The 21062-nt window shown below is 41.4% G+C and overlaps 1 protein-coding gene across 16 annotated transcripts in view; it reads right to left on the bottom strand.

Annotated features, from left to right (window-relative positions):
* BAZ2B (bromodomain adjacent to zinc finger domain 2B) overlaps positions 1 to 19545 on the bottom strand; it is a 161112-nt gene extending 141567 nt beyond the window's left edge. For 7 of the 16 annotated variants that reach the window (XM_040602593.1, XM_040602596.1, XM_040602604.1 and 4 more), the window contains exon 1: positions 19348 to 19544. The gene's annotated coding sequence lies outside the window, so the exon portion shown is untranslated. Of the gene's footprint in view, positions 1 to 18143; positions 18531 to 19347 lie in introns of those variants that run through there. The other 9 variants (XM_040602601.1, XM_040602595.1, XM_040602598.1 and 6 more) reach the window with 3 other exon arrangements.
* Between the last annotated feature and the right edge of the window lie 1517 nt (positions 19546 to 21062).

The following is a 21062-nucleotide window of genomic DNA, read 5'->3' as shown; positions in this document are numbered from 1 at the left end:
ATAGGTCAATACCTATTTATGAATACAGGCACTCTTAAATCTATTCAGGATTAATATGTATTTACTTAATTTAACTGCATCTGAGTTATGATACATGTCCTACATGTAATGTTAAACTTGTGTAGTGGGGTCACTAGAGATACATGTGATGCTTAAATATTTTTCCAGCAGATACAGGCCCCAACTGAAGGAATGCAAGTGACAAGGAAACATGCACCTTAACAGAACCACGGAACCGATCACTTCAGCTGGAAAAGGCCCTTAAGATCACTGATCACAACCATTAATCTAACACTGCCAAGCCCACCACTAAACCATGTCCCTCAGCACCACAGCTACACGCCTTTTAAATACCCCCAGGGACGGTGACTCCATCACGTCCCTGGGCAGCCTGTCCCAGTGCCTGACCACCCTTTCCATGAAGAAATGTTCCCCAATGCCCAGTCTGACCCTGCCCCGGTGCACTTGAGACCGTTCCCTCTGGTCCTGTCGCTTGTTACCTGGGAGCAGAGCCCGACCCCCCTGGCTGCAGCCCCCTTCCAGGGAGCTGTAGGGAGCGATCAGGGCCCCCCTGAGCCCCCTCCTCTCCGGGCTGAACCCCCCCCAGCTCCCCCCATCAGGCTCGTGCCCCATTTTCTCTGGACATGCTCCAGCACCTCAGTGTCCTTCTTGCGGGGGGGCCGGCCCAATACTGAAGCCAGGATTCAAGGTGATGGGGCCTCACCAGTGCCGAGTACAGGGGAACCATCACCGCTGCCCTGGTCCTGCTGGCCACACTGTTTCTGACACAAGCTGGGATGCTGTTGGCCACTGGGCACACTGCCGGCTCATGTTCAGCCGGCCATCAGCCATCACCCCCTGGTCCTTTCCTGGCAGGCAGCTTTCTAGCCCCCCTCCCCCAGCCTGTAGTGTTGTGGGGAGTTGGCGTGACCCCAATGCAGGACCTGGCGCACAGCCCTGGTGAATCTCATACAGTTGGCCTCGGCCCATCGGTCCAGCCTACCCAGACCCCTCTGCAGAGCCCTCCTGCCCTCCAGCACATCCGCAGTCCCATCCAGCTTAAGAGTCATCTGAAAACTTACTGAGGCTGCACTCGATCCCCTCACCCAGAGCACTGATAAAGATACCGAGCAGCACCGGCCCCAGCACTGAGCCCTGGCGAACACCACGTGTGCCCAGCACCAGCAGGATGTAAACCCCATTCACCACCACTCTTTGGGTTCAGCCGTCAGCCAGTTTGTCACCCAGCGCAGAGCGCACCCATGCCACGCACAGCCAGTTTCTCCAGAGGAATGCAGTGGCAGACAGTGTCGAAGACTTTATTAAAGCCGGTGTAAACAACACCCACAGCCTTTCCCTCACCCACTAGAGTGAGTCACCTTGTCATAGGGCTCGGGTTTGTCAAGCAGGACCTGCCTTTCAGAAATGCGTGCTGGCTGGGCCTGATCACCTGGCTGTCCTGCATGTGCCACGTGATGGCACTCAGGATGACCTGCTCCATAACCTTCCCTGGCACCCAGGATGACCTGCTCCATAACCTTCCCTGGCACCCAGGTCAGCCCGACAGGCCTGCAGCTCCCCGGATCCTCCTTCCTGCCCTCCTTGTACATGAGCGGCACACTGGCTAACCCCGCCGCCCCCATCAGCTGGGACCTCCCCGGCAAGCCAGGGCTGCTGATCAAGGATGGGGAGCAGCTTGGGGAGCGCAGCCACCGGCTGCCTCAGCACCCTCGGGTGGATCCATCCGGCCCCACAGACTCGGGTGTGTCTCAGTGGTGTAGCAGGTTGCTACGCTGACCATTGCCCTTGGACTGTGGGTGCCTCACGGTACCACCCGCCCTGGTCTTCCAGCACAGGGGACTCGGTACCTGGAGAGCAACTGGTCTTACTGTTAAAGGCTGAAGCAAAGAAGGCATGAAGCACCTCAGCTTTGTCCTCGTCCTTTGTCACTATGTTTCCCCCACATCCAGTAAAGGATGGAGAGACTCCTTAGCCCTCCATTTGTTGCTAATGCATTTACAGAGAGGCTCCTTCGCCCTCGGTTTATGTTAATGCATTTATAGAAACACTTTTTATTGTCTTTTGTGGCAGTAGTCAGATTAAGTTCTAGTTGGGCTTTGGCCCTTCTAATTTTCTCCCTGCGTGACATCATGACATCCTTGCAGCTCTCCTGAGTTGCCTGCCCTTTCTTTCCAAGGTCGTAAGCTCTCCTTTTCCCAGTTGCAGCCAAAGCTCTCTATTCAGCCAGGCTGCTCGTCTCTCCCCACGAGCTCATCCTTCTGCACTCGGGGACGTGCAGGCCTGTTCCTGTGCCTTTCAGCTTTCCTTCCCGAAGGATGCCCAGCCTTCCCGGAGCCCTGGGCCCGTCGGGACTGCTGCCCAAGGGACTCTGGCCAGAGCCTGCCCTCTGGGTGCCCCGGGTGGCAGTTCTGTTGGCCCCTCCTTACTTCTCCGAGAATCAAACTCTCTGGTTTCGTGATCACTGTGCCCAGGGTGGCCTCCAACCACATCCCCCAGCAGTCCTTCTCTGCTCACAAGCGGCAGGTCCCATGGGCACCTTCACTAGTTTATCTACTTTAGTGAAACACAATCTGGGAATAAATGCATACCTTCTTGTTGAATCAAGGTTTATAAGCAATGTTTACCCAGTATAATAATAAGCACATGGATCTGCTCATTTTCACTTAACAGTTCTCTGAAGTAGATAAGGTTTACTTCAACTGGATACATTCCATTCAGAGAATAAACGTATCCAACAAACTGGAGGCCTTCATTTTCACACTATATATGAATTGGAGATAAACTTAAGCTCATGAGCAGACTGAACTTGTTTAATTTAGCCTAACCAAAATAAGACGCTTCCTTGTAAGTAACTACAATCCAAGAAGTTCCTCTAAAAATATCATTGTTATATCAAAGTCACAAACCTCCCTCTTAAGAAGGCAAACAAACTAAAAGCTTTGTTGCACTTGAGCAAAATGTATTTCAACACTTTAGAATATTACCCATCTGTAACATACAAACTTTCAAATTCCTAGCAGCGCTATTTCTTTTATTCTTGTAATGAAAGTTAAACGCAGTATATCCATGTATGGAATGGCCAATCCTAACAGTTAAGTCTTTTGTGACAATTAATGCACTCTGGCTTCTGTGTTACAAAATAATGTTGTACACTATTTGGAGTGATGTCATCACCAAGTATAATTCTAAGATATTCTTTTAAAAGCTGTATTTCAGAGAGCAATTACTCCACCAAATACTCTGCTTATTAGTACTATGTTGTTCACATCGATAGCACTGATAGGTTACCTGCTATACTCAAAAAGAGATAAAAACCAAGTAACATGTTTACACGAGTTTCTGATGTGCTTTTAATCTTCTCTCAGGGGTGATCCAAAAGGTAAACAAGCCGAGAACTGTATGTAGCAGGTGGCCTCTTTTAACCTTTTTTTATGTACAAGTTACAGCAGGTCTTCTCTAAACCAGATGCAAACTCTTATGCCTCAACTACTGTAAGCCCCACAGGACAGTAGTAGTTTCAACATCTTTATTCATTACTCCAGCCAAACACATTAGCTCAAGTTTAACTGCCATTTACTCACAATACTGTGTGAAATCTTTAGGACAGGACATTTTTCATTTCCTTTTAATATAATAATACCAACACCATACTCTGAGTTGACACCTGCTGAGGTTTGCCTTTTTTTTTTTTTGATCATAATTCACAAGAAATCAGTACTTTTTATGTAACAGTTTTGTTGTTTACCACACTGCTATCATAATTTTTTCCCAATGAAAAGAATGAACTTGTACTGGCCAAGGAACTAACCTATTTATGCACCTTATGTTTCACCAGTAGTTTCACATTACTACCATTCGTAAAATTCTGGTCAACACAGAAGACCTTTTCAGAAAGTTCATAAAAACATATTTAAAATACATCCAAGAAAAAAAAAAGTTCATAAAAACATATTTAAAATACATCCAAGAAAGAAAAAAAAAGCACTGCTTGTACATAAAAATTAAAACCTCTTTTTAAACACAGTTCTAACAACATGCTGCAAAGCCTTGCTCAAAATTCTCTTCTGTGGAAAAATTTCATGCCAGCACCTCCAACATTGTTTCAGATGGCTTGGGGACTTTAACACTTGTAAAGCAAATTCAGAATTCAAAGTTTACAGTAGAACTGGATTTTCTAGTTATTTTTTTACTATGTGCCTTAATTTCTACCCTTAATATGTGAATTGTTACATCTTAGCTATGATACACATTATGCACACACTGAAAACGTTGCATTTTGCAATTCTGTGGTCCAAATATTTAAATGTTTATATATGCTACTACAAACACCTACACACTATCCAGAGCTTTAATAAACTTTCTAAAGCTGAAGCAGCAGTTCCAGTCACCAGAGAAATATTCAAATATAATAACAACTATACAAGTGACTCAGTCTATAGCTTCAAAATGTCCTCTTAAACAAGAGAAATAATTTAAAAAAAAATATCTACAATAGAACAATGTAGTTAGGACTTTAGGAATTATTAAAATTAGTCTAGGATTAACAGGTGAGTCATATAAGAATTTAGTCCATGGCTGAAATTTTACCAAATCATTTACTAAAACATTTACTAAATCAGTGACTAAAACGCATCTATGAAAACATGCACTATAGTTCAAATTGTTCCTTTTCAGTATTCAATGGAAACATACACAATTTAAGACAATATATTTATGTATCAAATCCTGAAATCACTTGTCAAATCAAAAAATGAAGGAGTTCTTCAAGTCCTATCTTCTACTGACACATTAATCTGACTACTCATGGCCTGTTCCTCAAGTCCGTAACAAAAACCCCATTCTCAAGTGCTTTTTTTTTTCCAAATCAGAGAAGTCATAAAAAGGTAAAGCTCAAGTTGCCAGAGTAATTTAAGTATTTATCCTCCCCTCTCTAAAACAACTCTTTTGAAGAGGAGAGAAGAGAAGGAGAAACCAGGTCAAGACAGTCCAGCTGCTGGCTGCTGGTTCTCCAGTTATGCTTTTGATCCCATGGCAACTGATACAGTATTATGAAAAACTAATGAAATAAAAAGGATAAACAACAGCTAAGGGTAGAAGTGCTATTTCATCAAAACAAACAGAAAGGATAAAAAAGAGGGGAAAAAAAGAAAAAAATTACCTCTGAACTCAAAAATGCAAATAAACATGAATTACATCATTAGAAGCCCCATACTAGAAGTCAAAAAACAGTCTGTGAAAACCACAGAAGTAATAATCTGAAGTATTTATAAAAGAATCTGCACAGTATGAAAACTCTTCATCATCCAGCAAAATCCTTCTTCTATCTTCCCCCTTCCTATGTAAGGACACACAAATATACTGACATACACAGTTGTCATTTATTTGCTCCCTGCATATCTGGCACCATAATAAATGAGACTGTCCCAAGCTCATTTTAGAACAGAAATAGCTTGGTTTCTTTCCTCTTTTTCTTCCTGAGCAGCTAGCCCTGAACTGCCACAAGCTGCAGAGAATAAATAAATAAATATTCTCAGTAGGTACTACCCAGTCGTTACACTTGGCCGCCCGCTGTCTCAAGAGAGAACAGAATGAGGGTTCTGATCGGACCAAACTTTAATAATGTCTCTGCCGGTAAAATATGGCAAAATGCAAGGGATTCCTTTGCTCTATGCATTATTCTTTAACTCTGCCATTTCCTGGGCAGCTTTTCCTTCTGAATGTTCTTCTCCTTTGATCCCAGAATTTCTGGTTTGTTTTTCACTCTGCTGAAAACAACAATAGGTTAAGGCCTACAATGACCTTCCTCCAGCCACCCCACCCCCAGCCAATGTTTCCAGCTAGCCTGAGAGAGGATTACACATACTTAATATTAAAGTGACACTGCAACATGCAGTTAGTTCAAGACTGTTTCTTATACATGGAAAATATGTATGTTAGTCCTAAGAACTAGGTATGGAATGTGCTATCTTCAACTCTCCCCTTCCAATTTTGACAATATTTGAGATCCAGACTATTTTTGAAACGTATGAGGCTCATCTTATCAGATATGGTGTTAGGAGAATTTAGTCAAGAAGCAGAAAAAAAAAATCCTCTTCATCATAAATGGTTTCCTAGAGATGGCGAGAAGGTGAAGAAAAATGGCAGGAGTGGGGTAAAGATTGAGTTTACAAATATCACACATTGTATACCTGAAAATGAAATATACACACACAAGTACAGGGAAGGAAACAGATAGGGGAAAAATCTGTAAGGTTGATGTTACAGTACATAAAATTATTCTCTGTTACATTATGTTAATGGCAGAACACACATCAACAAACTCAATGCCAAAAGAGCTCAGTAAGGAAAAAAAATGAAGGACAGGATAATCAGTGATGACTGAAAAAACTGTGGTTAATAAACACAAATCAAAGATGGTTACTTTTCAGTCCCTCACAGAAACACATGAAGAAACCTCTATATTCATTTAAATCTTAGAAGAATTGTTATATTTTTGGCATCCTTATTACTCCATCTACACAAATTATCAATGACACAAAACATTAAATATTAACAAAAAAACCCTAACAGCAACTACTTCAGAACAGATGCTCATCCACACAGGTAATAAACATTTTGAGAAAGAACAAAGGTATATATCCTTTTCTCAGAAGTCAGAAGTATGAAGATTAACAAACCTAACACTGCATTTCAATCACCATGTTCAGAAGCCACTGATAAAACACATCTTCCATTAATATATCTTACCATTCTAACTGTGTTGTCATCCAAGGATGATTCCACAGTTTAACCCAGCAGCAACTGAAAAGCACTACTTCATATTTTATGTTAGCACGCTACTGGGTTTTCTTCCACTGTGTTATTGTAGTTCCAATATTCTATTTCAGTCATATCTGAAATGCCAAAAAATAATTTTCTATTTACTTTATTATTCCAAGCATGACTTCATAGCACTTGGTCATAGCCCCATGTGAAGACTTCTATATACTCTTTTCTCATATGGGAAGTGTTCCAAAACTGATGTTTCCTTTCACTTTTATTTGCTTTTTATTCTACTTGACAGGGTGACCTGACTTAATATAGTGTCCTAGACGTTTTCTGGTTTTTTCTCTCTCCTGTCTCCCAGTAACCTGTCAAACTTGCATTGTGACTGCTGCTGAACTGATGTTTTCAACAGAACTATGCATTATGACTCCAATCTCTCTACCTGATGGCTGGTAATTAATTTAGAACCCATCACTGTGTATGTTTAGTCCATGTTATTCTTCCTGCTTCCCTCTGCCCCATGTGCCTTATTTCAAATTCATCAGTGATTAATTTCATGTAGCCACTTAAGTTTCCCAAGACTCTTCCAGTTCAGTTTGATCTTTTCATAAGCATGGTGGTTTTTCACCATGATAAAAGGGTTTTCTTGTTAACAGATAAACTCAGCCTGTGCCTTATATGGTCTTTCAAATCACAGCCTACTGAAAAAAAAAAATATATATATATATCTCCTGCATTTTAGCCAAGCCATCAAAAAAATCTGAATGTCATTGTACAGACAAGCTACCCAGTAGCAGAGATCAATATGTGTCTCATGAATCTGAAGTATATTGTTTGTAAACACTGTTCAATAACTAGGATGAGGTCTTAGCTTACTTTTAATCTGCATGCGGTTGCTGCTTTTCAGAATAAAACTTAATAAATAAGTCAGAATTTCAGTAAATCAAAAATACATAAAGCATTTGGTGAATTCATGCTGGAATTGAAATTTTCTTACAAAATGGGGCATAAACATGAAGTAATCTGATACCACTCTGCCTACATAATGCAACATTTTTTGAGTCAGTTTCACATTTTTATGTCCATAAACATTACTATGGATGTTCAATAAACAAGTAGTATCTTAACTTTTATTCTGATAGTGCAGTGGAATAGGTTACAGCCAACAGGCTCAAGGCTAGACAACACCAATCACCACCACAACTGCCAAAGAAATAACTGTCTTTTCAAGAAGTTGAAGCAATACAAAATGAGAGGTCCGTTATGCCCTTTTTTCAGGGGAACAGTTGAGGCCTTAATAGTTTTGACCTGAAAAATGGACAAAAACTGATTCTGTGAATGTCTTTTCATGGCTAGCAAGACAGGCAAACAACTCACAAGCACCAGTCATTTACTTGTCATCCTACTTCTTCCTCTCCAAGTAAACCATCACAAACTTAAGAATTAAAAAATATGAATGAAAAAATTTGACAACCGGTCATACCAGCAACTATTCCTCCTTACAAAGCCAGAGAAACCTTTCGACACAATACTAGATCACTCTACATCCAAAACAATACATGACTCTTCGTTTCCACCCTTGACATTCTGAGTTCATAAATAACATCACTAAGTAACACAGGTAACTTCTCTGAACTGTTCCTTTATTTCTGTTGACAGAAAGGCTGACAAGAACTATCTACCAATCGGTCTAATGCTGTACGTAAACAGAGGTCACTGCGCATCTCCAGACTGACTAAATCCTAACATGATAAAATGCAACTTTTGCTTCTGAACATCAAGCGCTGTATACCTCAAACATTCTTCTGAGACACCTCTGAAAAAAGTGTGTGTTTAAGTGTTTGTCACTGCTTTGTACAATCAGCAGTTCTCACTAAACAATATTATTATAACTTGCAGCGCTGGTTTGGGCCAAGAATTTTGATTTACTATTTCTGGATCACCTTCTCCATCACGGGGTCTCCCCCAGAAGTTAGCATATTATTTTTTTTCTTAAAACATCTGAAATTACTATTATAAAGAACCAGACTTTAAACTTGGCACACAAATAGCTCTTTAAAATTCAAGCAAACTTTTGCAGAGAACTACAAATTGTTTATTGAGTTACGAATCCCTCAAATTATTTATGGAAACAGACAACTGTAATGGGCGGCTCAAATGAAAAACCAGATTTGTGTATATAAAGAACATAATATAATGAAAACAAAGATTTATACAGATCACCTAACCACTCTAGCACTCAAATTACCTATATTGTTGCCTATGCTGCTGGAAGCAACAGGGACAACAAACATTAAATAATAAACCCTTCTGCCAGTCCAAGTTTTACAAAATTAATAGAATGCAGGCCAGTTCTGTTGAGGTCTATGTATGAAGAAAAAAAAAAAGTAGCTCAGCTTTACCAACGACTATGACACAGATCATTCCAGGATGATTGCTTGTGTATTTATTTTAAGCTCTTCACAAGATACCAAAACTAAAATAATTATATACATTAAGCATTTAGAAGCAAAGAAATAAAAAAAGTGATTGCCCCCCCACATGCCTGAAGTCTTTGAACTATTAATGGATGTCGCAAAATACAAAATTAATTTCCCTGACTGCAAAAAGACTGTAGGCTATATTTAAATGGTACGCTGTATAAAACACTTCTATCAACAAAAACTTTGCAATATGCTGTATATCCTTAATATCATAATTGCTAACACTGAAAATTTTCCGGCATCTGCAAGAGTCAAAAGAGTATAAATTTACTTCAATGATAATCAAAAACAGCTTGACACATAGAAAAACATCTCTCAAAAAAACAGGTAAGTATTCCAAGCTCCTCTATATCTTTATCACATACAAACAAAAGGGAAATCACCTCACATAATCTGTTCCTTTTACTTCCTCATACCAGGAGAAAAAGGGGCATTTTATAACTGACTTCACTTACTAGTGCACTTAACATTAATTTTACCCTAAAATAAGTGACAGCAAGTTCCTTCCTTCTCCGCATGCCCTCTGAATATACCTTTACTTGACAAATACGCTCCTTCACACAGTCGTAAAAAACTACTTCAAAACTAACCCTCTGGACAATGCTCAACTATGGAATCAATACTTCCCACTCCTGTTCAAAAATACATTTGGTTCAAGGAGGACAACTTGCTATACATTGAAGCCTTAAGGGGGGGAAATAAGGCTTGAAAAGCACTTCAAGAGAAGAAAAAAAAAGGTGACAACTGCAGAAGAATTTAGTGCTAGTATCAGTTAAATGCCAAACAGTAAAGGATCTTCAGTAACAGTTTGTTGTCATTTTAGGAATATATTCTTTCCTCAAGGCTCTTTTCTAAAATTTACTTCTCCAAACACCCCTACATGCATTAAGTAACAAGTAAACTATACAAACCCTTTAATATTATATTTATTTGGTAGCTATCAGAAAGTTAGGAGAAGAGAAAAAAAGAAAAAAAAAACCAAAACCCAAACTTGCCAAATGGAAGGCCCCCAGTATACCATCCAAAGACTCAGCCGTTTGTGACATCCTTGTTATGCGTACAAACACCCACCCACTCCGCTTAAACCCTATCCTCCAAATCTTTATCAGACACATTCAAGGTATGGCTAAATTGGAGTGCTTTCTCTACTACATTTTCAAAAAGATAAAGAATTATTGGAATGTATTACTGGGATTTTTTTGCAATTATCTACATCTTTCCATCTTTAAGACTTTGGATCTCAACTTTCTTCCCATTTCTCAGACTTTCTTCAGGAACAGTAGTTTTTTAACATGGTCTATACTGACATGGTGAAAAAAATTCAATCACTGTCTGCTGTTGTCAGATTGTTAATGACTACTAAGTAGACTATTCCCAAACAGTGTTTTGGGGTGGGGGATGGGGGGAAGGGGCGGGGGCGGGAAGAAAAGCATCCATTTGCTTCTTTGGAATCCCACTTAAGGTAATTTCCCTGAAAGAGCCCAAATGGCAACTCATATTTTTTCTAATACTAGACTAGGCATGTAATGAAACCAGAGCAATTCTCCTAGCCTTGAAAGCTCCTACAACTGTGCTATAAAGAATTTGTTTCTGGCATTACAGCTGTCATAGAAGCTGGGTCCCCAAATGACCTAACTATTGAGCATTCTTCTCTCCTGCCTCACTTTTCTCCTAAACCACACAGCTGAATTCTCAACTACTCTCTGATCCAGCTCTTCCATCAACACTGGTAAGAACTAGTGAGGTGCTTAAGGGTAACTCCAAGGATGAAAAATGATCAGAGCTGCAATAGAAAAACACAGGTTTGCATTTCTTACAGTTTAGACTTTTTAAATTTGCTGTAACTATTTAGAAAAGACAACAGCTGTAGGGAGTGCTAGTATCTTTTATTAAATCAACTGATAGAGCTTGATAAACTAGACTCTCTTTCAGGCATGTATGCCTGATATTTTTAACTCACTGGCTCTAACACAGTAGTGAACCTTCCTTAATGTTCCAAAGGAAATAAGGATGTTCAGAAAAATGAGTTTTATAGTCAAAAGTATAGTTGTCCGTTTACAAATTCCAGTTACTAGGACAAGCAAAGATACAGAAAAGTTATCAAACTAAGTTCATAAACTAATGGAAATGCCTCACTTGATTTCTAAACCTGGAAAGCAAAACTGAAAGGGTGCGAGGGGGAAGATCAACTTTACTAACACAGCTTACACATATTACTAATCAATATTTCTAAGTATGTATTTTTCACATTATGACAACAGATAAGCTTGTCCATGTAAGAGTACCGTCATTTCTAATATATCCATTATTTTTTCCATGTAATAGCAAGACTGTGCTTACTACTGTTTTACTACACCATCATTTTGCGCAATGTAATCACATTATACTTCTGGGTTTTCCTCCAAAATCACTGGCATCAAATGCATGAAAACCACAAATTTCAGCAACTACAGCTTTAGAAAGGTAACCTTGGCTAAATCTAACAAAGACTTCTTACTGAGAACAACAAAAGCTACCAAAGGACTACCAAGGTTGGCTGACGTTGCTTTTTTAGTCTGGTTTACATAACAACATATTGTATTTAAGATGTATGTCTCTGCGCTCTCTTACAGGTTTTTTTTTTTTTAAGTTCACAGTTTATCATTTTATTCAGTATTTAGTTAAAATTAAATATTTAATACCGAGGCTGCTCTATGATGCAAGCACAGCTAAAATGTAAGGCATCTGCGGCTGCAGTGACCAGATTTCAAATGCAGGTAGATCAATTAAAAAAAAAAAAAAATAATAATTCTCAAGCACAGCCTCCATGTGCGAGTAGAATGGTTTATAATAGCTTGCAAATGACTATGTGCCTGCTGTAACTACCTGTTCTTAAATTATGAAAATGCAACCAATTCATTATAAAGCCAAATCCCAGCACTATTTCTACAGGGAAATCCCAGTAGTTTTTGATTGTTCTACATGTTATTCTGTTAAGGATACAAATAGCTTCAGAACAAATAGGACCACACCATCCACCATCGGTGTTTTACGCACTAAGTCCATTAGCACAGCAGGGGTTGTCAATCTCTGGAACTTTCCTGTAACAGCTCAGGCAATATAACAATGATCTCCCAGCCAAAAAAATAAATCTAAAAAAAGACTGAAAATACACTCAGCAGCATACACAAAAGCCCCTCTTGCCAAGCTAACGCTTTTTTGCTTTAGCCAATCAGATGGTCAGCCCTGACCTGCTTGAAGGCTTGCTTCAAACACTTAAAAACATCAATCATAAAAACAAAGACAGGACATTGAATTATACAGTATTAACCTCCAGGGTTTGCATACAAAGACCTTAGATTTATTTATGTCCTAGCAGGTTAAGAGCTTCAGTACGCTGTTCTTTACACCAAACTGGCTGCCAATTTGATGAACCTCTCTGCCCTCAGCAGGAGTACAGTGTCTTTGATTAATGAGTACATGCTTGTGGAGAAGTATAGGAACAGAAAATGGGTCAAAATCCACACAATCATGTCCCTATGCAAATGACTGACCACTGCAACCATTTTCATCAAACTGGTTTTCTTTTGTACAAGAAAAGACGGAGGGCTGAAGACGGGGTTGTGGGTTTACTTGCAGATTATATCTAGATACCACACACCACTGTTCAAATATGCGATGCATTGCTTATTGAAGAATCTTTCAATGTTAGAAAAACATGAATTAATAAAAAGATTAATAAATAGGGTCACAATCCAAAAAAGTTAGCTACGTAATCAAAGTGAAGGAAAAAATACTCCCTTGGAAGATTTCTAAAGTTTTAGCTTCTTGTCCAACAGTCTCACAACTGAGATTCAAGCTCAAGAACAGCTAGGCAGAGTATTTTGTGACTTTAAATCACTGTATTTAATAAATATTCTGAAGAAAATTTAGCTTACACTTCCTGTAATTTCCAAGAAGACACCAGTAGGGTTTTCCATTATCCAAGCATATAAATTCCTCATTATCCCTTCCGACAATTCCAGAGCAGAAGTAAGTTCTGTGTGATGCTCCAAAAAGAAGACACTGACTATCACTGCATTGTTTCTAAACTTACCTTCTTTTCCAAGGTTTTATACTGCAAACATTATGCGAGACAAGTCTTCATATTCAGCAGTCCCATTGATTTCAATGGGACCATGACTAATATAAACAGTCTATCAGGTAGACCAATTTTTCAGATGGTGCCTTTACATTTTTAGTAGTTTGAATTTTAAGGTTTTGTAACCTTAAATTTACATTTAAGTAATTCCTCCCTCAGGGGCTAGAAAAATCTCTGCAATCTCTTATTGCAAACTACCAAGGCTTAACCCATTCAGCTCTTCACAATGCCTGACCTACATCAAGTGAAAAGAGTCTTATGTCCTTTACACACAGAAAACAAGACATATAGGAGGCCCTGCTCAATGTAAGTAGGAAGGCGAAGAGAGAGATTCTACATCAATGGCAACAGGCATCATCCTTCTGAAAGAATAAAACACACACAAAAAGATGTGTTGGGCTTGTCAGTAAGTCCATACTACTGCAGATTATGTCTGAGAAATCATCTGTCACTACGTAAGGTTTTAAAAAAATGTGTAATTTGATATTTGTTTTCCTAACCGACCTGAAAAAAACTTCACTTCAGTGCAAAAACTAGGAATTTCATCAAATGCATAAAATTCTGTTAAACTAAGCAGAGGAACACTCTGTATACTCCTTCCCTTGTTTCTACATTAAAAAGCTGAAACAAACATAAGGCTTTCTCATTCTCTGAGGGTGTTTCTTTCACCTGGTGAATGCTAATATTGCAATAAAATAAATCGCAATTTCTTTCCCCCCCCAAAAAAAAACCCAAAATTCCAAATAATACTGTAAAATTACTAAGTTTTTGTTTTATTTCCATTTAAATCTCAAGAGAACTTCTGCATCAGACTTTAAAAACTATATTTGATTTTCTTTTTTTAAGGAATAGTTCAAGACTATGACATTATACAACTGTAAATTTAGGGCAGTAAAGGGATAAAAGAGTAAGCAAGAACTTAGTACAGCCAATACATGACACTGTGTGTCAACTGAATTAAATGTTCTACATTTTTTTTTAATTAAAAATTGTGCAATTATGAAACACAGTAACAGAAAAGTACTGCATCTTGCTTGGCCCTTCTGTACAGGCTGGGTGAAAACACGGTCCCAATTTCTTTTAATGACTATATGCACTGAACTCAGCTACTGGTGTAGCATTACTCTCTGCAGAACAACAAACACCCACTTCAGTTTTCAAGGCAACATCTACACAACACACAACAGTTTTTCTTTCTACCCCTACCACCAACTTCTTGCCGTGTAGGTAAAAGACTAAATCCTTCCATGCATCAGAGTCCTCATCTGTGTAACAGTAAAACTAATACATTCTCACCTTCATAAAAGTATTAAGAAACACACACAAAAAAATTAATGTGAACCTACTATTTTCCTTACACAAATCCTTCTGGAGACTCCTTGTCCAATTGTTTGTTGCTTTATTCACTCCCCCCTCCTCCTCCTTTTTTTTTTTTTTTTTTTAAATAAGCAGGCCATATTTGGGGTGGGGGAGGATCCATTTTCTCTAATCTTACTAACACAGTATCCTTGTTTCTGTTCCTGATCAGTAAAAAGTAACCGGGGAAAAATTCCAAACCTCTACCACTCACTCAAAATCCAGATGCACTTTAATTCTACCATTACAGAGAAAGAATACAGTAAAATAGTTTTAAAGCAAAAATGTAGCAGCATAACTGAAAAAAATTAAAAAACATAAATGTCACATCACAAAGAGGACATTTCTTTTTCTTCTTTGATGTGGTGGGGAAGATAATCTTCACATTATGCAGAACTCAAAATTCAGGTATCTTCACCACAAACTTCCAATTTCTTTAAAATATGTTGACCAGCACATACTTACTACATTTTGTCAACGTTCAGGACGTTGTAAACTACCCAACAATCACAAACCCACTGCTGCCGTTGACACACGTGTCAGCATTTCTTCTGATGGCAATTTATAATCACAAACTAATTTATAATTGATGGTATGACATAGCTTACTGAATGTACTGTAGTAAAACAGAATTAACTCAGAAGTCAAATGATACTTGGGAGGAAACTGGTAGACTTTGGGAATCTCCATTGGGCTGAATTATTTAAGTGATGCAAAAATGAGTATCGCTGTTGTGTAATCTTCTATTACAATAAAGTTTGCTGGTTAAAAAAAAAAAATTAAAAAACCTACACCAAACAAACACACACACCCCAAAAAAAGACCCCGCTATTTAGTTTTAGTTAAAGATACCTATATTAGGGCCTGGGGGGGGAACGACAGAATTGCAGTGAAGCAATTTGAACTGTGGGATGCTCTTATTGTGTCAGGGCGGGTGCGTGTAGCAAATTGCGTTTTTGGTTGTGCTAAGTCTACCTCCCAGTAGCTAAAACCTCTTGATCTCAAACATTCCATTACAAAAATAATATGACACTAGAAGTAGTCAAGTACTAATGCCTCCTTTCCCTAATTCAGGGAGAGGAGACAGAGAGCACAAACTTCCTTTTCTTTGCAATTGTGATATTCCGCATCTTGTGTAGGAACAGAGAAGTAGCAACAAAGACGTTAACAACTGCAGTTCAAGCTGGGAGTGACTGTTCTGTTTCAATCCAATGACACCACTAATGGCTTCTTAGCAGTTCCATCAAATCAACCAGCTGTCAAGTTGATGCATCAGAAGGAAGTTATGCACTCCCATAAGAAAAAGCCACACATCAGGATGTTTTGCAAAACATCTGCTCCTTTATGCTGCAGTATTACAATAAACACGCAAACAAAGAAAACGAGAAAAAGGGCAACAGGACCTAAAAAGAAAGACTTCCACTACTTTATCTGCGTTTTCAGTGTCTCCCAAAAGGATAAAAAAAGTCAGTCTTGCAGCCCTTTCTTCTTATCATAAGGTCAGTATAAAGATTACAAAAATATACCGCAGTGGTCAACCAATGCTTATTCCATCCATCATATAAAAAATATTGCTAATTTATCTCTTGAAAATGCAAAGCATCTTATTCCATGTTCATGGAGATTTTTCTCACCAAAAGCTACAAAGCATGTATTATCTTTCCCCCAACACTATTCAAATAATTTTACAGTGTTATTGACAACCTACAATACTCCACAAGAATGAATCTTAAAAACAATTACCTTCCGTGGCAACACTGACTTGGTAAGGAACCCAGTTCAGTTAAAAAAAAAAAAAAAAAATTAGGATGTGAAATACCAGTACCACAATCTAGTTTATTTTCAATAAACTTCAGTCACAAAACCTTTTTTTGCGTTACTCAGAACAGACTTAAGTCAGTAATGAAAAGGGAAAACTGCCTGATCCTCTGAAGAAACATTTTTTACTCTCCATACAAAGGACTTTATCACAACCTGACATACATACTCCACTGCTTGCAAGGAACTGGTACCATCTATGATTAAATACCCCCTGCTTGAAGCAAATACAAAATTTCTTTAACATCGAAGAGATCCCTTAGCAACTCCTAATGCTTCCTCCATACACACTTAAAAATCACCTTGGCTGCCATTTTCCTAATATTACGTAGTTTATTGATTTGTAGGATTATGACAAAAACGTGTACGTAGTTTTATAGGTATGAGATCGTTTTCTGAAACCACTTACCCTCTGTTGCTCACCATTTATAATCTGTCAAATCTTCTAGACCTTTGTTGCATGTATAATTTAAAACCATCTGTTGTACATGCTTTCAACTATTTGAACATTTTCCTCTACCTGATATCCACACAGCTAATAAATACTCAGTTCAACCACAATTTCTGATGCATTTAAAGACAAAACAAAACAAAAAAATCAACACACACACACACACCCCCCTCAAGGTAAGCCTCTGACATTTGTTCCAACATAACCCCAAAGAACGCTTTAGGTACATCATTCAATACTGACAAGAAACAAGAAGTCTTGACATACTAACAGCTATCCCTATTACCATCTATGTTAACGGTTGTTAATGTTTTTCCCAACCCTGAAGAGAAAGAAAATGCAAATTAAATACAGGCAGTTTCATGTTCTCGTTAGTGTGATTGTAAATATGCAGCAAGTAAGACAGGTATAGGAAAAAGAATGGAAAAGCAAAACTTCATCTATAATAGTTACTCCTTATCAAGTACCCCATGTTTCTCTAAGTCGTATCATGTGACCAGGAAAACTTACAAGATTTTTTTTTAAAAAGTGCAATTAAGAATTAACAGAACAGAACCTTTTATTGTTTCCCTTTTCACAACAGCTGACACAAAGCCTGTAGCCAGAGGTAAAGACATTTGTAAATATTTTTTTTCGAAAGAGTTTAGCATAGTAACTACGTTTTGCCACCTACATTATACAGTATCTGGAACATAACCCAAACCGCATGTAATACACATATAGGTACTTTCCAAGCAGCACCTTTTAACAATATAGCTTAGTAAATTTGTTCCTTCCAAACAGGTCCCCCAAATCTGTCACTTAAAAACGGAACAATTGTGTATTTCCATTCCTTATCCCAAGTTGAAACTGTTTATTCCTCAGGGAAGAGTCTGTACCGAGTGTTCCATGTAAACTTCATGTCAGATTACTACTTCCCATAAACAAAAATAATGCAAATCTCCAGATGATTCGTTATTTAACATAACAACTTTGGAATGTTGGGTTTTTTTTAGCTACGCAAGCATCACGTATTATATACCAAGGGCCGGGGGGGGGGGGGGGGGGGGGTGTGTGTAAAAAAAAATAATAATAAAAAAGGCGGGGTGGTGGGAGAAGAAATAACCGAAAAGCACGATTATTTCCCTACCTGTTACAAACCCAGACGCCAGATAAAGCAGCATGTTGGTCTTAACACTCCCTGAACGTGCAGGCTCAACTAGGCACCTTTCTCTTTAACGCGCCGTTTGCAGCACGTTGTTATCAGGAATTCCGGGGGAAAGCACAGGCTCTTGGAAAAATTCCCCTTAAACTTTACATGACGTCACTGTCCGTCCCTGTAACATTTCCTAAACTTTGAGTCTCATCCAAAAGGACTTTCGGGATTTCCACTCATTCCCTCCGAAAAGAGACGGACAGACTTGGGAATAACAATTTACCCAAGATGGCGAAAGGCTCGTTGTTTAGAGGGCAGAAAAATGGAGGATATTGTAATATACACAAAGGGATGAATTTCAGCAACTCGGCCCAGGGCTGCAGCTGCTTGTTCTCTTTATAAGGAAGCGGCACGCACAAAAGATGAGGGCAGAGGGGCCCGGCGCCCGCTCCTGCCCCACGCCAGCGCACCCCGCGCAGGCAGGCGCGCCCGCGCTGCCGTTGCGGAGCCCGGGAGACGCGGGTGGAGAGGCGGAGCGCGCTCCCGCCGCCGCGGCCCCCTCCCCGCCGCCCCCTCCCCGCCGCCGCTCCGCGCGGCCCCGCCGGGCGCCTCACGCCGCTCCGCGCCCGCGCGCTGCCGGTCGGCACGCCTGGCCAGTCAGCACCGGCCGGTGGGGCCGCGCCTGCACGGGGCCGCAGGGAGCGCAGCGACGGCGGCCGGAGCCGCGGGGCAGCGACGGCCGAGCGGGGCCGGGGGCCGGCGCGCAGCTCACCGCGCCACACAAAAGAGCCGTCCCGGCGGCCGCCGCCAGCCGCTGCGCCGCCCAGGAGGCTACGGGCGGCCGCCAGCGGAGACGTGACCGGCGCCGCCGGGCCGAGGGACGGGCTCGCGGCCGCCAGGAAAGTTTAAAATCGCGTGGGACCCGGGCCGTCCCGTCCCGTCCCGCCCCGACTGCTTCCCTGCGCCTCGCCGCCCCCGGCCGCAGCCCTGCCCGGGCAGGGCCCCGCGGCAGAACCTGCGCTGGCGCCCGGAGACGCGGCCGGCCCACCACAACAAAGGGGCGATACGCGCTGGCAGGGGAGCGCTCCGCCTGGGGCCCGCCGCCCCAGCGGGGCACCCCGCGCCCCGCGCCGCCCTGACGCGTTAGCTCGCCGTCCCTGAGGCGACCCCCCCCTCCGGGGCGGCGGCCGCAACTCACCTCCGCAGTTCGGCAGAGCGCTGCCTGCGTCCCGGGCGGCGGCGGGCCGGGCGGTGCGAGCCGGCGGGCCGCCCCAGCCCAACGCTCTCCGGAGTCTAACGCAGCTCGGGGAGGGGGCGGGGGCGCGCGCGAGGGCGGGGGCGTGTGCGCGGGAGCGCGCGCGGCGGGCGCAACGGCGGCCGCCCCGTGCCCCCGGCCAGGCCGCGCCGGTCCCGCCTCGGGGCTCGCGGGGCTCGGCCAGCCCGCGGTGACGTCACCGCCCCGCTCCGCGCTCCCCGGCCAGGCGGCTGCCGGCAGTGGAGCAGGCGGGCGGTGGGGCCGAGTCGCCTCCCTCCCCCCGGCCCCGGTAACGAGCGAGCCACCGAGCCACCAGCCCGCAGGAGGAGCGGGGGAACGAGCTGCGCGCCCGCAGCCCCCAGCGCAGCCCCGTTCTGTCCGGAGAAAGTTGCCCGCGGTTCGTGGTTTCGAACAACGCCAGGCGGCTGCGGGGCTGCCTTGCGTCGGTTTTTTAATGACGGGTTTTACCGATCGGGGGAGAAACAGGGTTGTCCACCTTAAGCACCGAAATAAATTCTTGGGCTGCAGATGTAAGTTCAGGTAAAAAAAAAAAAAAATGTAAAGAATCCGTGATACAAATAGCCATCTACTGAAAAAAAAAATATAAAAAATACCAAAACCCAAAAACCACCAGAAGGAAAAAAAAGCGACCCATTTCGAAAGAGGAGACGTTTTACAGAAGCCTAGCAAAGCAGAAATCCACCGTGGAAGTAATGTTCAACTTGCATGCTCTAGACGAACTAGGTAAATTACATTCAAGCGAAACGGGTAACAGAGGCGGGGGAATTAAAGTTACGGGGAAGTATTCATATTCACCAGCTATTGACACAAAAATTTAAAAAAAAAAAAAAAAAAAAAAAACCAAACCACAGTCCAGCTTCTAAACACCAACGTTCTCGCCTCGCCTGCCACAGCCTATACAGGTGATTTGTAAAAGCTGCGTTTCCCGGTGCCAGCCCCCCAGACCGCAGGCGTGGTGCCCTCCTCCCTGGCACAGCCCCAGCCTCGGGCAGGGTTGAAGTACACTTCAGAGCCACGGGAGTGCTCCCCCTAAACCCTAACGCTGTAGCTTTAAAGTTACACCACAGTGCAGCGGAGGAAATCTCCAGTGATTTCAGTACAAGCTAGTAAAAAAATTGCGCTCGCAGAATTGAAGAATACGCAAGCTCCTTAACCTTGTTAAATGCTACCTACAAGCATTTTAAAAATCAACGTTATTTCTAAATAAAGCTGATCTCAGCATAAAGAAATATGCATATGTAGAAAGATGCCATTGTTTTCTGTTTCCTCTTCAGCCACTGGCTGTGATTTTAATTGTGCTGGAGGATCTTCATTAGTATTAACACATGGGGAGATTTCACAAAGCTGCTTCATTAGAGAAAAAAAAAAGCTTGGCAGACTAGCTCTTTTTGCATGCAATGAGAATGTCAGCCTTACCTCGGTCATTTGTAACATAATAAGTGCAAGCACAATGATTGCAATGCAGGAACACGGGGGGGAAGGGCAAAAATGCTGCCTAATACGGATATGAGAAAAGAAAGCTTCTCATTACACAGTAAAATGTATGCTAAAAATTAGTGAAGATGATGTCTCACGAGACTCATGCTAAATACATTAATGTGCTGATATGTTTTTAATTGTTATTTTTGTACTAGTTT

Source organism: Falco naumanni, chromosome 8 (genome assembly GCF_017639655.2).
Source record: "Falco naumanni isolate bFalNau1 chromosome 8, bFalNau1.pat, whole genome shotgun sequence".
Lineage (NCBI taxonomy): Eukaryota > Metazoa > Chordata > Aves > Falconiformes > Falconidae > Falco > Falco naumanni.
The sequence above is the reverse complement of the archived record's forward strand: the minus strand, read 5'-3'. Positions and strand labels throughout refer to the sequence as shown.